Here is a 15,958-nt window from a genome sequence, read left to right as displayed (position 1 = left end):
AGAACATATACTCCACTAAGTTTGAAAATCTGAAAGAAATGGATGATGTCCTTGATTTATATGACCTACCTAAATCAAATCAAGATGAGATTGATCATTTAAACAGACCTATAACAAGTATGGAGATCCAAGCAGTTATCAAAAATCTTGCAACCTCACAATGTACTTTGTATCAACACGGCTGCGGCTGCGCAGCCCGCAGGCCATCCAGCTGGAGTCCGGCTGTCGAAGGACGATTGTAACCATGGCGGAGTCGTCGCCTGCACGGCACAGGAGAAAACGGCGTTCCACGCCTTTAGCTTCTTCCACACCACCTTCCCAGACAGCAGAAAAAAGCCCAGAGGTCTCACTCTGGATGGTGGTGGCTGCTATTCAGACTGTGGAGAGGAAGATGGAGTCCTAGGCTGCCCACCTATGAAGCCTGGAGGGGCGCACAGGGACAGCTGAGAAGAAGCTGGCTGACTTTGAGAAGACAGCCGTGGAGTTGGCAACCAGCTGGAGGGCAAGTGGGCCGTGCTGGGCACCCTGCTGCAGGAGTACGGGCTGCTGCAGCGGCGGCTCGTGAACGTGGAGAACCTGCTGCGCAACAGGAACTTCTGGGTCCTGCGGCTGCCCCCCCCCCCCGGCAGCAAGGGCGAGGTCCCCAAGGTGTCCAGGTCCCTGGAGAACGATAAGGTCTGTTTCTCGGAGCAGGAGTGGGAGAACCTGGAGGACTGGCAGAAGGAGCTTTACAGAAACGTCATGCAGAGCAACTATGAGACATTAGTCTCTTTGAAGGTCCTTGGCCAACCAGAGGGAGAAGCGGAGTTGGGTGCAGAGATGCTGGGTGACTTGAAAGGAGGCCCTCATGGTGCCCACTCAGATGGGGCCGTGGTCCAACAGGAGGTGCTGTACAGACAAGATGATTATGCGGGGCTTCCTGGTATGTTTTCTGGCGCTGCTGAACAGCAAGCTTTCCTAGTCCCAGAGCAGGCTGAATTCTGGGATGGTCCAAGTGATTCTGCCTTCTTGGAATCAGGCCCTGGAGACTCGAACCTTGAGGTATCTGAGAGCAGTGGAGACTCTGCCCTTGGCAGAACTCCAGACCGCCTCCAGAAGCAAAAGTCACACAGGCAGGTACAATTGGGCCAGGAGTGTGAGCAAGACTTGAAGCTGAAAAGGGACACTTCCAGCCCCTATGAGTGTTCTGCATGTGATTTAAGTTTCTGCTACAAGCACCAGCTGGCCACACATCTGCAGAGCCACTCAATTTGGGAGGCATTCCCCACCACAGAACCAGAAGAGAGCTTTAGGCCCAGGCCACGGCTGAAACCACAGGCCAGAAAGGCAAAGGTACATCAATGTGACGTGTGTCAGAGGAGCTTCAGTTGCAAAGGTCAGCCTGGTAACCCACCAGCGCTGCCACCTGCAGGAGGGCCCCAGCAGTGGCCCACGCATCCAGGAGAGATTCTCACCTAACAGCCTAGTTGCCCTGCCTGGCCATATCCCTTGGAGGAAAAGCCGGAGCTCCCTCATTTGTGGGTACTGTGGCAAGAACTTCAGCCACCTGTCTGATGTCGTGAGGCACCAGCGCATCCACACTGGTGAACGGCCCTACCGCTGCCCAGAGTGTGAGAAGAGCTTTGTCCAGAAGCAGCACCTCCTGCAGCACCAGAAAATCCACCAGCGGGAGAGGGGTGGGCTGGCTCCTGAGCCCGGAAGGCCCAATGGCCTGCTTTAAGGGTGCCTCCCCTCACTGTCCGAGGGCGGAGGGGAGTGGCATTAGTCCCCCGAAAAGACAATGTGGAGTCAGGCTGGCTTTCTTCCTGAGGAGAATTGCTTTTGCAATTCCCTTCCCCTGGCCAAGCCCAAAGGCTGATCTGAAATGCAGGAGAAAGGCATGTAGGCCCATCCTTTCCCTGACACCCGACTCTGCCACTGGGTTTGCCATCTCCTTGGCCCCTTTGGGTCTCTGGGTGTCTTGTCTTTCCTGATACATAGAGAGTAGGGTTGGTACAGGTGACCATATCCAGGGCCCACAGTTGAATTGGGCACACAGGAGAGCAGATGCTGGCAGAGTTCTGGGAGTGTAACCTCCACTTCCCTTTCTCTTGTAGTCTCTTTCTCAATAACAAGTAGAGGAAATAATTTAAATGATCTGCTTACCCTGCTCTAAAGACCTGTTTTGTTTTGTTTTGTTTTGTTTTTTTGTTATTTTCTTGTTGATTTAAAAAATATATTTAGCTCAAAACTTGTTTTTTAAATTTCAAGAGTTGTAGAAGTTGTTCCTAACATGGGAACTGGGTCTACCCTCTGGGAGGGAATTGTTTATGGGGCTCTTATAGCCCACCCACAGTTGGGCCAGAGAGCCAGAACAATACTGGGCTCCCTTGGTGGGGGAGCTAAGGCTCTCAGATGAGGCTGATTCTCTGGAGGACCAAGAGGAAGTGAAGGAGACCCTGAAGCCCCTGCCAAGTGTAAAGACTCCTATGTTCAGTTCTGAAAGTTCTGGTCTTATGCCACCCTCTCGGCCAACCCTTCTCTGCAGTGTTTCTGCATCCTGTGGGGTGGAAGATAACACTTTCACTTGAGGTTGCTCAGCTTATGCCAGCGGCTATTTGAGTTTGATCCTGTTGCACCAGTTGTCACTTGAAGTTGTTCAGATTACACTTTCCAATGTGTGTCCCAGAGGTGATGGAGAAAAAGCACAGATGCTTGTCTCAGGACTCAGTGTTGAGTACCTGCCCCACTGTTGTTGGGGGAAGGGGTAAGAGTGGGCTCCTGGGTCATGTGTGAATGTCCCCTTGAATGATTTGCAGTTGTCTAGAATAAAACTTGTATTATGAAAGAAGTTAAAAAAAAAAATCTTGCAACTTAAAAAAGTCCAGGCCCTGATGGAATCACTGCTGAATTTTACCAGACTTTTATGGAAGAACTAACACCAATGCTTCTTAAACTTTTCCATAAAATAGGAAAAGAAGGAATCTTACCAAATCCCTTCTACGAAGCCAGCGTTACCCTCACACCAAAACCAGGCAAAGACAGAACACAAAAAAAGAAAATTACAGACCAATCTCTGTCATGAACATAGATGAAAAATATTGGCAAACAGAATACAAGAATATATCAGGAAGATTATTCACCCTGACCAAATAGGCTTTATCCCAGGATGTTTCAACATACACAAATCAATAAATATATTATATAAATGGACTGAAGGACAAAAGTCACATTATCATCTCATTAGATATAGAGAAAGCATTTGACAAAATCCAACATCCCTATAGAGACTGGGAATAGAAGGATCATATCTCAACATAATAAAGACTATTTATAACAAGTTTACAGCCAACATATTACTAAATGGAAAAAAGCGTAAGCTTTTCCACTAAAATCAGGAACAAGACAAGGGTGTTCACTGTCCCCACTTTTACTTAATATAGTACTGGAAGTCTTAGCCATAGCAATAAGGCAAGAGACACACAAAAAAGGGATGCAAATTGGAAAGGAAGGGGTCAAGTTATCATTATTTGCAGATGACATGATTCTATACATAAAAAACCCTAAAGACTCTACCAGCAAACTGTTAGAGGTGATAAACACCTAAAGCCATGTAGCAGGATACAAAATAAACACTTGGAAATCAGTAGCCTTCCTATATGCTAACAACAAAGACAGAGGGTGAAATCAGAGAATCACTCCCATTCACAATTGAATAAAAAAATAAATAAATAATGTACACTGGAATAAACCTAACTAAGGAAGTCAACAATCTCTACAATGAAAACTTTAGAACACTCAAATGAGAAATTGAGGAAGACACTAAGAAATGGAAAAGCATCCCTTGTTCTTGGATCAGAAGAATTAATATTGTGAAAATGGCAATCTTACCAAAAGCAATCTACACATTTAATGCAATCTCCATCAAAATGCCAATAGCATCTGTGATAGTTAAGGTGTTGTCAACTTGATCTGTTTAGTAATCCATAGGTTGCTTCTAGGAAGGCTCAACTAAAGGAGGTCTTTCCCCCAGGGTGAGCCCTTCCCCCAGAGTGGGCACCCTGCTCAGAGGGGGACTTGATATAAGGAAGCTCTGGGTAAAAAGAGTTCCTTCTTTCCTCCCTTCCTCTTGGCTGCCAGAGCTGCTCGCTACCTTCCAGCATGGATTGAAGACCAGTGCAGACTGGAGACTGAAGACTGAAGACCTGTGTGGATCGAAACCTCCAGGCTTCCCCGCACCATCTGCAGTGCCGGGTCGAGACTGCTGAGGCTTCTGGACACAAGGACTGAGCAGCTACCAGGTTCGGTGATTCTCGGGCCTGCAACTGCTATTGGACTAATGTAAACTTATCCAATAAATTCCCTTTTTAAATAACTCATTCTAGCAGTTCTGTTCCTCTAGAGAACCCTGACTAATACAGCTTCCTTCAAGGAAATAGAAAAATCAATCCAAAAATTCATTTGGACGCACAAAAATTCTCAAATATCTAAAATAATTTTGAGCAACAAAAATAAGACTGGTGATATCACCATACCTGATTCTATACCACAGAGCCATAGTCACAAAAACAGCGTGGTACTGGCACAAAAGCAGACATGTAGATCAACGGAACAGAACAGAGGACCCAGATGTAAGCCCGGGTAGCTAGAGCCACCTGATATTCAATAAATGCCAAAAATACTCATTGGAGAAAAGACAACCTCATCAGCAAATAGTGCTGTGAAAACTGGATATGTATCTGTAGAAGGATGAAAATGGATTCTTCTCTCTCTCTTCATGCACAAGAATTAAGTCCAAATGGATTCAAGACCTTAGCATCAGACCTGAAACTCTGAAACTGCTGGAGGAAAAAGTAGGGGAAACCCTTCAACATATTGGTCTTGGGAAAGACTTTCTGAATATAACCCCAATTGCTCTGGCAATAAAACTACAGATTCACTGCTGGGACCTCATGAAATTACAAAGCTTTTGTACAGCAAAGGACATTGAATAGAGTAAAGAGACAACCTACAGAATTGGAGAAAATCTTTGACAGCTATACATCTGACAGAGCATTAATATCCAGAATATACAAGGAACTCAAAAAACTAAATAAGAAACCAAACAACCTAATTAAAAATGGGCTATGGAACTAAATAGAGTTCTCAAAGAAGAAATACAGATGACATATAAACATCTAAAAAAATGTTCTACATCCCTAGCTATCAGGGAAATGCAGATTAAAACTACGTTAATATTCCATCTCAGGCCTGTCAGATTAGCTACCACATGAAAACAATTGACCATAAATGCTGGCGAGGATGTGGAAAAAGAGGAGCCCTTCTACATTGTTGGTGGGAATACAATCTGGTCTAGCCATTGTGGAAATCAGTGTGGAGGTTCCTAAGACAGCTAAATATTGATGTACCATATGACCCAGCTATAGCACTCCTAGGCATATAACCTAAGGACTCATCTCACCACCTGAACCATGTTTATTGCTGCTCAATTTACAATAGCTGGGAAATGGAACCAGCCTAGATGTCCCTCAACTGATGAGTGGATAATGAAGATGTGGCACATTTACACAACGGAGTTCACTCAGCAGTAAAGAAAAATGAAGTTATGAAATTTGCTGGAAAATGGATGGATCTGGAAAGGATTATACTAAGTTAGGTAGGTAACCCAGGCCCAGAAAGCCAAATGTCACATGTTCTCTCTCATGTGTGGATCCTAGCTACAAATTATTGGACTTCTGTGTGAGTAGGAAAAAAACTCAGTAGCAGAGGTCAGTAACCTAGAAAGAAGATATAAAGGGAATAGGAAAGGGCAGGGACTTAAGAGGATGGTATTGTATATATGTAAGTAGAAGAACAGATTAAAGGGGGTGAAAAGTGAAGTTAGGGGAAGAGACTGAGTACAGGAAAGATGGAGGGAGAACTAATCAAAATCTAAAAGGATATAAATAAATCATATGGAAACTTTTTTTTTGAGCAATGGAACACTCAGGAGCCATAGATTGTTACTAGAAAAATTTCAGTGACAGGGATGGGGTAACTTCCAGTGAGTTGATGGCCAGGGAGGTCCCTGATGCCCCCAAAACATTATAGGCCATTGCTGAGTCCCTTGGTTTCCCACCAGGCATCAATGGTAAGACCCTATTGCTGAAGATTCCACATCCTTGGGTTGCAAGGTCACTGAGAAATCCTGCTGGAATTGAGCTAAAAACCTCTTCCATGTAGACCAGCTGACAGAAAGCTGGAAAAAGACACACTGCATACAGCTCAATGGGAAAGACAGCAATCCCCAGTGAAGATACTCTACAATGGACTCGGTAAGCCTTATATTTGGCCAACCAAGCCAAATGAGCCACCAGGTGCATTAGTGGCACATCTGTTATAGGGGAAACCAACTGCCCTCTTATTTGATTGGAGGCCTGCTCCATGGGATGGAATACATCCCTGAAACTGACAACCTACAACAGGGGTAATCATAAGCCATACTGGTGTGACGTCTGCTGCTGTCTGGCTAAATGTATATACTATGCTTATCAAACTGCCCAGTAATCACTTCTCTTTGTTGGAGATGAGCCCTGAACAGACCTTTGCCCTGAGATAACCTCTGTCCTGAGCAACTTCTGCCCTGAGCAACTTCTGACCTTTCCTCATCCCCCCACCCTGCCACACCTAACTGATTCCATCCCCCCACTTCGCCACACCTAACTAATTAACACCCTGCCTGGCAACTGCAGAGACGTGAGAACTGTACCATGAATTTTTGGAATAACCGCAAACTGTCCTAGGCCAAAGGCCAAGAAGATTCTGTAACTTTCCACCACCTGCCTCCTCCAGTGCCCCCCTCACCCAAAACCCTAACCCTAACCCTTAAAAAGGCCGCTGTGGCTCAATAAAATTGGACTCTTGACAAGTGTACATCTGCTTGAGTCTCTTCCTCTCTCTCACCCATCTTATTTCAGGTTAGGGTCCTCCTCGCCCCCATGAATAACTAGGTCCCGTGGGACGGGACACATGGCGCCCAACGTGGGGCTCGAGGCACAGACCCCTGCCGGACGGAGACCCCCCAGCACATGATCTCCGGAGTGTTCCTGAATGGTCACCGCTTCTCTGCCCAAGAAGACGGCAAGACCTGGTAAGTTTTCCCTCTTCATTCCGTCCCATCGAGATGGGCCATTCATTGTCTAAAGAGGCTTCTTTCATAAAGGATTTAAAAGCCTCTCTCAGAGAGTGAGGAATACGGGTAAAGAAAAAGGATCTTATACAGTTTTTTATTTTTGTTGACAAGACATGTCCATGGTTGATGATTGATGGACCTAATATTCATCCCAAAAAGTGGCAAAGAGTAGGTAGAGAATTAAATCAGAAACTCACTGAGGAGGGCAATGATGCACTATCCCCAACTATTTTCTCTTTCTGGGGCTTATTCAAGACATTGTCGAGGAAGCAAATAATGACTCCGGTAAACGCCACTATCTCTGTGGCTGAATATTGTCTCTCGTCTTCACAGCCTGGCTCCCACTGCCCTTCGCGTCCCCCCTCTCGAGCTTCAGACTCCTTTTCTCTCACTCCTTTTCTCTCGTTGATGTTTCTGACTCTAATACTTCTGACCCTTTGAATCTTCCCCAACTTTACCCTCCACCTCCCCCTGGAATACACCCATCTTTGTTATACAAAAAAAGGGGGAAAATGGAGATTACTCCAAGATCTAAGAGAAATTAACAAGACCATGGTTCTGATGGGGGCCCTTCAGCCTGGCCTCCCATCACCAGTAGCCATTCCTAAGGGCTATACTAAATTAGTCATAGATCTTAAAGATTGCTTCTTTTGCATTCCCCTCCACCCAGAGGATTGCAAACGTTTTGCCTTCAGCCTCCCTATTGTTAATTGTCTCGGTCCATCTCCCTGCTTCCAATGGAAAGTTTTGCCGCAGGGGATGGCCAATAGCCCTACCCTCTGTCAAAAATTTGTCGCCCAAGCAGTAGATCCCTTTCAGCTTAAATATCATAATTTATATATCATTCATTACATGGATGATATTTTATTAGCAGGCTCAGAGACAACAAAATTATATGAGGTGGGACAAGAATTAATCCTTATACTCCAAAAATTTGGACTACAAATAGTCCCAGAGAAGGTTCAAATCCATCTTCCCCACCTTTTCCTTGGATTTGAATTACACTCCAATAAAATCCTATCTCAAAAAATCCAGTTAAGAAAAGATTCTTTAAAAACACTTAACAATTTCCAGCGGCTCTTGGGGGACATTAATTGGTTACGACCTTATTTGAAATTAACTACTGGAGAACTTAAACCCTTGTTTGATATTTTGCAAGGGGATTCTGACCCTTCCTCTGCTCGAGAGCTTACTACAGAGGCTAAAAATTCCTTACAAATTGTTGAAAAGGCCATTCAGGCACAAAAGATTGGATACTTCTCTCCCACCTCCCCATTATGGTTACTTATTCTCCCTACAACGTTTACACCCACCGGTCTTTTATGGCAAACTAAGCCTTTATATTGGATCCATTTACCTGCTACCCCCCCAAAAAAATTCTGCCTACCTACCCCTCCCTGGTTGCCCAGGTTTTAAAACTTGGGAGAGAAAGTTCCCTTAAACTTTTTGGAAAAGACCCAGACACCATTAGTGTGCCTTATAGCGCCTCCCAGGTTCAATGGCTAGTACAGTCTTCTGATGATTGTGTTTCCTTCCAAGGCAAAATAGATAATCATTATCCTTCAGACAGACTAATTCAATTCCTTTATAGACAGTCCATTGTTTTCCCAAAACAGACTAAAAGCTCTCCCATTCCTGGAGCCATGTTAGTTTTTACTGATGGTTCTTCATCTGGAATTGAAGCCTTTAACATCAATGGAAAAATCTCCAAGGTCCAAAGTAAACTTTCTTCGGCACAGCTTGTGGAATTGGTTGCTGTTATACAGGTCTTTGAGACTCTCTCCAATCACCCATTTAACCTTTATACTGACAGCGCCTATGTAGCCAGCTCAATCCCTTTGCTTGAGACGGTCCCTTACATCCTTCCCTCTACCAATGCTTCCCCTCTTTTTGCTAAACTTCAACAACTAATCCTGGCCAGAACTCACTCTTTCTTTGTAGGACATATTCGAGCACATTCTGGTCTTCCTGGACCCTTAAGTAAAGGAAATGACCTTGTGGATCAGGCAACTCAAAATAGTTCTGTTGTCCTAACTGGCATGGTTGCCCCACCTGACCCCATATCCCAGGCACAAGAGACACATCGGTTACACCATCTTAATGCCCAAACTCTCCGACAGATGTTCTCTATCACCCAAGAACAAGCCCAACAGATAGTCCGCCAGTGCCAGGGCTGTATAACATTTTTGCCTGAGCCACACTTGGGAGTTAATCCTCGTGGTCTTACACCAGGGGAATTATGGCAAATGGATGTTACCCATTATTCGCCTTTTGGCAAAATAAAATATATTCATGTGTCTATAGATACCTTTAGTGGATTTATTTGTGCTTCCCTTCAGATGGGAGAAGCTACTAAAAATGTTACTAATCATATATTTGCTTGCTCTGCCTTTATGCCATTGCCAAAAGTCATCAAAACAGACAATGGCCCTGGGTATACCAGCACTAGCTTTAAACAATTCTGTGCTCAATTAAAAATAAAACATCTTACTGGTATTCCCTATAATCCACAGGGACAAGGTATAGTAGAAAGAGCACATCAAACTCTTAAAAACATGCTCTTTAAGGTGCAACATTCGGGGGGAATATTTTACTGCCCAGCAAGAAACCTGAAAACATTATTAAACCATGCCCTGCTTGTCTTAAATTTCTTAACTTTAGATAAAGAAGGCAAAGCTGCAGCAGATAGGTTCTCGCACCCCTCCACATCAAATAATTATGCTCAAGCATTATGGAAGGATCCATTAACTCACAAATGGTCAGGCCCAGATCCTGTGTTAATCTGGGGAAAGGACATGCTTGCATATATGACTCTAAAGAACAAAATGCTACATGGCTCCCAGAGAGGCTAATAAAATTGATTAATTCTCCCAGGGAAACCCCTGAGAAAGATTTTAATTGTGCTTAGTTACAGAAAGATGCTCGGCCTTGCCATTCTTTCATTTCTAATTGCAGCCCGGCTGGTGGTAAGTGCCCCCTCCCCTTATCAAACTTATAACTACACTTGGATCATTGAAAACCAGGCTGGAGATATTGTTAACTCTAGCTCTTCGGTCGGATCCCAGCCCCAATGGCCAGATCTAGAAGAGGATCTCTGCGCCCTTGCCCTTGGAGCACACCCTGATTGGGGCACGGCAGAGCAACTATGGCCTCAGCCCAACAACAAGGCACCTGAATTGGCCAGATGCAGCCTTGATTCCCCCGGCTGTAGAAACACTGGTGAAAGAAGCCACCTTCATGGTGCAGCGGAAGGTGTTTATGTCTCCCCAGGAGCCCACCGAGATAAGTCCCTTAATTACAAGTATGGCTGGGCTAATGACTATTTTTGTGCCTCCTGGGGTTGCGAAACTACTGGGGACGCCTATTGGAAGCCTTCTTCCTCCTGGGACTACATTACTGTCAAACGAAAGTGGAAACATCCTCAGGCGACACCTAACCATTCCCCCCAGGATGTAAGACGACTCTGTAATACTGCCCACTCCTCTACAGGTGGATGGTGCAACCCCCTGTTAATTCAATTCACCCCTCAGGCCAAACAACAAGATTGGACCGGTCGGGGATTTGAATGGGGGCTCAGAGTCTATCAAGAAGGAAAAGATATTGGACTTACTTTTAGAATCAGATTACTTAAGTCTATTCCCAATAAAAATTCTGCAGCCATGGGACCAAACCCCATCTTACTTAAGCCAGCCAGACCCAAATTAACTATTGGGTCTACCACACCCCCTATTGTCACTCAGTTATCTCAAAAATATACCTTGTTCCAACCCACCATCCCCGAGGGACCCCCAAGTTCAGCTGATCTCATTGTTTCTTTAATAAATGCCTCCCTAGAAGCTATTCATAATACTAGCAATCCCGATTATCAAGAATGCTGGATTTGCTTTTCTCCTACACCTCCCTTTTATGAGGGTGTTGTGATGCTTATGGCCCCTATATTCACCAATGATACAGATGGCCTATCCTGGCATGATGCCCCAGATGGAGGCCTTACTCTTAGTTCCATTTCAGGTATTGGACTCTGTCTTGTTGGCCCTAAAATGTTGCCCCCCATTCACTCATATCGGTCTGTAATCAGACTGCTATTGTCAATGAAACTTCCACCTATACTAAAGCCCCTAATAACACCTACTTTGCTTGCTCCTTGGGTCTGACTCCTTTTATAGTCAATAAGGATTTTATTAATAATAAAGATTACTGCATTGTAGTTATTGTACTACCGCGATTCCTTGTCCATAATCCAGAAGAATTTTTATCCACTCTGGATCAGGGTATCTCCATCAGACAAAAAAGAGAGCCTTTAACTGCTATTACCCTGACTGTGCTCCTGGGGCTTAGTGCTGCAGGGGCCGGGACAGGTATTGCCTCAATGGTTACCTCCCAACAACATTTTTCACATCTCAGTGCCTTAGTGGATAGAGATCTCAGCCTCATACAGGAGGGAATACAAGATCTTAAAGATTCGTTAGCTTCCCTTTCTGAGGTAGTTCTTCAAAATCGGAGAGGATTAAATCTAGTCTTCCTTAAAGAAGGGGGACTCTGTGTAGCCCTCAAAGAAGAATGCTGTTTCTACTCAGATAAGACTGGGCTAGTACAAAATAGCCTTGATAAAGTTAAAAGAAATCTAGATGATAGAAAAAGGACTCGAGAACAACAAGAATCTTGGTATAAAAATTGGTTTTCCACATCTCCCTGGCTAACTACTTTGCTTCCCAGTCTTTTAGGCCCTTTTGTTGGATTCCTTTTGCTTATCTCCTTTGGCCCCTGGGCCTTCAGACGACTAACCAGTTTCATTAAGAGTCAGGTAGACTCTGCAATCAAGCCGGTGGAAGTCCACTACCATCGCCTTGCCACAGAAGAAACATCTGCCACTGACCCGCCAAAAGAACAAGACAACCCCCCATCTTGACCCTTAGACTTTACCTCCCTGCAAAGATCCACCCTGGGGTGGAAATTTTGGTCCCGCCCCTCCGAATAATAACTCAGGTCTCCGTGACCCCTCATACTAATTGGCTACCAAACATATTTCCTCCAGGATCCTTATGGGGTTTTGATGGTCTTGTTGAGAGCAAAATGCGTTACATTTCCACAAAGTGAGTGGTCTGGTAAGTCAGCGACGGAACGGGTGGCTAAGTCTCAACCCGCCTAAGACAGGACGACCTTGCCGAGAGGAGGCCAATCCAATGACGGGTAAGGGTCCAGCACTGCCCTTCTAACAGGCTCAGACCCCATTTGTGCCCCTTGTTCTAAGGTCAATCCAAATGACTTTATCGAAATCAATGGCCTATGAGTAACAGTGCTCAACCTACTCTGGGGAACGTTCACCTCTCTAATGTCAGGTTGCTGTCAGGTTGCTCCTCTGGATCCATTTCTACTCTTAAACAAAAATAATTGGCCACCAAAACAAGCCCTTCTTTGGGACATCATTAAGGGGTCGCGGTAACCTCCCTATCCTGGTCCTTGTATACAGAAGAGGGGGAGATGTTGGAGACGAGGAGATGAGCCCTGAACAGACCTTTGCCCTGAGATAACCTCTGTCCTGAGCAACTTCTGCCCTGAGCAACTTCTGACCTTTCCTCATCCCCCCACCCTGCCACACCTAACTGATTCCATCCCCCCACTCCGCCACACCTAACTAATTAACACCCTGCCTGGCAACTGCAGAGATGTGAGAACTGTACCATGAATTTTTGGAATAACTGCAAACTGTCCTAGGCCAAAGGCTAAGAAGATTCTGTAACTTTCCACCACCTGCCTCCTCCAGCAGCCCCCTCACCCAAAACCCTAACCCTAACCCTAACCCTTAAAAAGGCCGCTGTGGCTCAATAAAATTGGACTCTTGACAAGTGTACATTTGCTTGAGTCTCTTCCTCTCTCTCACCCATCTTATTTCAGGTTAGGGTCCTCCTCGCCCCCATGAATAACTAGGTCCCGCGGGACGGGACATCTCTTAATGTTCATACCCATATATTAATGCTACTCTTACTTTTTTGTTAGAGAATTTTCTCTTTTCAGTTGGCAGTGACCTTGGGATGACTCAGAAGGCATCTCGGTGCTGAGAAGTGACATAGGAGTGCTCAGCACTGAAACATCTCTATCACACCTTCCAAGGCTCATGGTCCATTGCAGAAGAGGTGGCAGAAAGAATGTAAGAGCCAAAGGAAGGGTAGAACTCCTTTCAACATGCACCTCCAGACACAAAATGGCCTGGATATCCATGACCTCACAGTGCCTGACACTACCTACACAAGACCATCATAATAGGAGGAAAAGATGATGATATCAAAATAAAAGAGAGACTGAGAGGGGGAGGGGACATGATGGAGAATGGAGGTTCAAAGGGGAAAGTGGGGGAGGGTGGGAATTACAATAGGATATTATTTACAATCATGGAAGTTGTTAATTATAAAAAATAAAATTAAAAAAGTTTGCTATTCATTTTTTTCAAAGAACCAACCCTTTTTTCATTCTTTATAATGTCCTTTTAGTCTCCATTAATATCTATCCTAATTGTTTTTGTCTTTCCATCTACTGCTTTAGGGCTTAGCAAATTTCTTTATTTTAGTTATTTATCTGAGATATACATATATAGAGAGAGGCAGAGAGAAAAAGAGAATAGGTGCACCAGGTCATCCAGCCACTGTACATGAACAGACTCTAGGCATATATGCCACCTTGTGCATCTGGCTTTATGTGGGTACTAGGGAGTTGAACCTGGGTCATTTGGTTTTGCAGGTAAGCACCCAATCTGTCTCTCTGTCTGTCTCTCTCTCTCTCTCCCTCTCCCCTTGCAAATAAATAATTTAAGAAATACAAGGCTGGAAGGATCTGCCTTGCAAAGTCAAAGGACCCAGGTTCAATTCAGATGCACACAATTGCACATGCTGAAGACCGTGGCATGCCCATTTTCTCTACTGCCCCCCCCCCAAAATAAATAAAATTTTTAAAAATTAAAAAAAATACAACAGAGACTGGTGAGGATATGGGAAAGAGGAACTCTTATTCATTGCTTGTGGAGTTATAAACTTGTACAGGCATTATGGAAAACAGTATGGAGGTTCCCCAACAAATTGTAAGTAGAACTATCATATGACCCAGCTATGCCACTCTTGAGTACATACCTGAAGGACTCTATGTCAACATACCACAAAGGTACTTACCATGCATGCTGCTACTGCAATATGCACAACAGCTAGTAAATGAAATCAGCCTAGATGTCCATCAGCAGTGAATGGATGAAGAAAATGTGTAAATATGCAATCATAAATAGAATCAAGACATTTGCAGGAAAATGGACACAACTGGAAGTCATGATGTTAAATGAAATAAGCCATACTTGGAAAGACAAATACCATGCTTTCTCTCATGTGCAGAACCTAGATTTACAAGTCTGTATGTGTGCATGTGTACACAGGTCATGAAATTAGAAAGGGGATTGTGGTGGTTTGATTCAGATGTCCTCCATAATCTTAGGTGTTCGGAATGCTAGGTTCCCAGCTGATGGAGATTTGGGAATTAATGCTTCTTGGAGGCAGCGTATTGTTGGGAGCAGGCTTATGGGTGTTATAGCCAGCTTTCCCTTGCCAGTGTTTGGCACACTCGCCTGTTGCTATTGTCTACCCAATGGAGGTGATGTCCACCTTCTGCTTGTGCCATCATTTCCCCTGCTATCATGGAGCTTCCCCTCTAGTGTATAACCAAAATAAGCCTTTTTTACCCACAATCTACTCATGGTCAGGTGACTTCTGCCAGCAATGTGAACCTGACTGCAACAGGGATTAGAGGAGAGGAAGCGTTCCTAAGGGAGGAGGGGAAAAGAGGGTAATGGGATTCCATGACATGAAAGTGGATGAGTGACTCTGTTGGGGGGAAAGAAGGCAACTAGCCAGAAGGGAGAAGGAACACGAGGGAGGACAATGAGGAAGGTGAAAGAATCGGAAAGTATGATGAAATATGCCATCATAAAACATTACTTTGAGTCGGGTGTGGTGGCACACGCCTTAAATCCCAGCACTCAGGAGGCAGAGGTAGGAGGATCACCATGAGTGTGAGGCCCCTGAGACTACATAGTGAATTCCAGGTCAGCCTGGGCTAGAGTGAGACCCTACCTCGAGAAAAAAAAAAAACACTACATTACTTTGTATGCTAAGCTGAAGCAGTTACTAAAAGAGGGGCTGGGGAGGTGACTCTGGGTCACGTGCTTGCCATGCAAGTGTGCGAAGGCGAGTTCAGATCCCCAGAACCCACATAAAGCTGCACATGGTAGTGCACATCTGTAATCCCACACTCCTGTAACACGATGAGAGCTGGATACAGAAGAATCCCCGGCAGCTCACAGGGTCTCTAGCTGACATATGCAGTGGTGGACAACAGACCAGTATCCAACAAGATGTAATGCGAGGGCTGACATCCAAGAATGTGCTCTGACCTCCACATTTCTGCCATGGGATGTACATGCCCCCCCACATGCACACACAATGTACACACACAAAGATAAAACATTATTAAAAGAAAAAAGTGGGGAAAGGAGCCACTATGTATTAGTGTACAGTGTGAAACACCTTGCTAGAGGGTAGATGATTTTGAACAAGTTTTTTTTTGTCTTGTTTTTGTTTTTTTGAGGTAGCGTTTCAGTCTAGTCCAGGCTAACCTGGAATTCACTGTATTCTCAAGGTGGCCTCAAACTCACAGTGATCCTCCTACATCTGCCTCCCAAGTGCTGGGATTAAGGGGGTGTGCCATCACGCCCAGCTTGAACAAATTTTTATTCTTGAGTCCAATTTAAACTCGCAAAGTTTATTGTATATA

At 44.7% G+C, this 15,958-nt stretch overlaps 1 pseudogene; it reads left to right on the top strand.

Annotated features, from left to right (window-relative positions):
• The first annotated feature begins 232 nt into the window (after nt 1-232).
• LOC101596788 lies at nt 233-1,812 on the top strand (annotated as a pseudogene).
• Nucleotides 1,813-15,958: the final 14,146 nt, after the last annotated feature.

This window comes from Jaculus jaculus, chromosome 12 (genome assembly GCF_020740685.1).
Source record: "Jaculus jaculus isolate mJacJac1 chromosome 12, mJacJac1.mat.Y.cur, whole genome shotgun sequence".
NCBI lineage: Eukaryota > Metazoa > Chordata > Mammalia > Rodentia > Dipodidae > Jaculus > Jaculus jaculus.
This window is presented reverse-complemented; position numbering and strand designations above follow the sequence as displayed.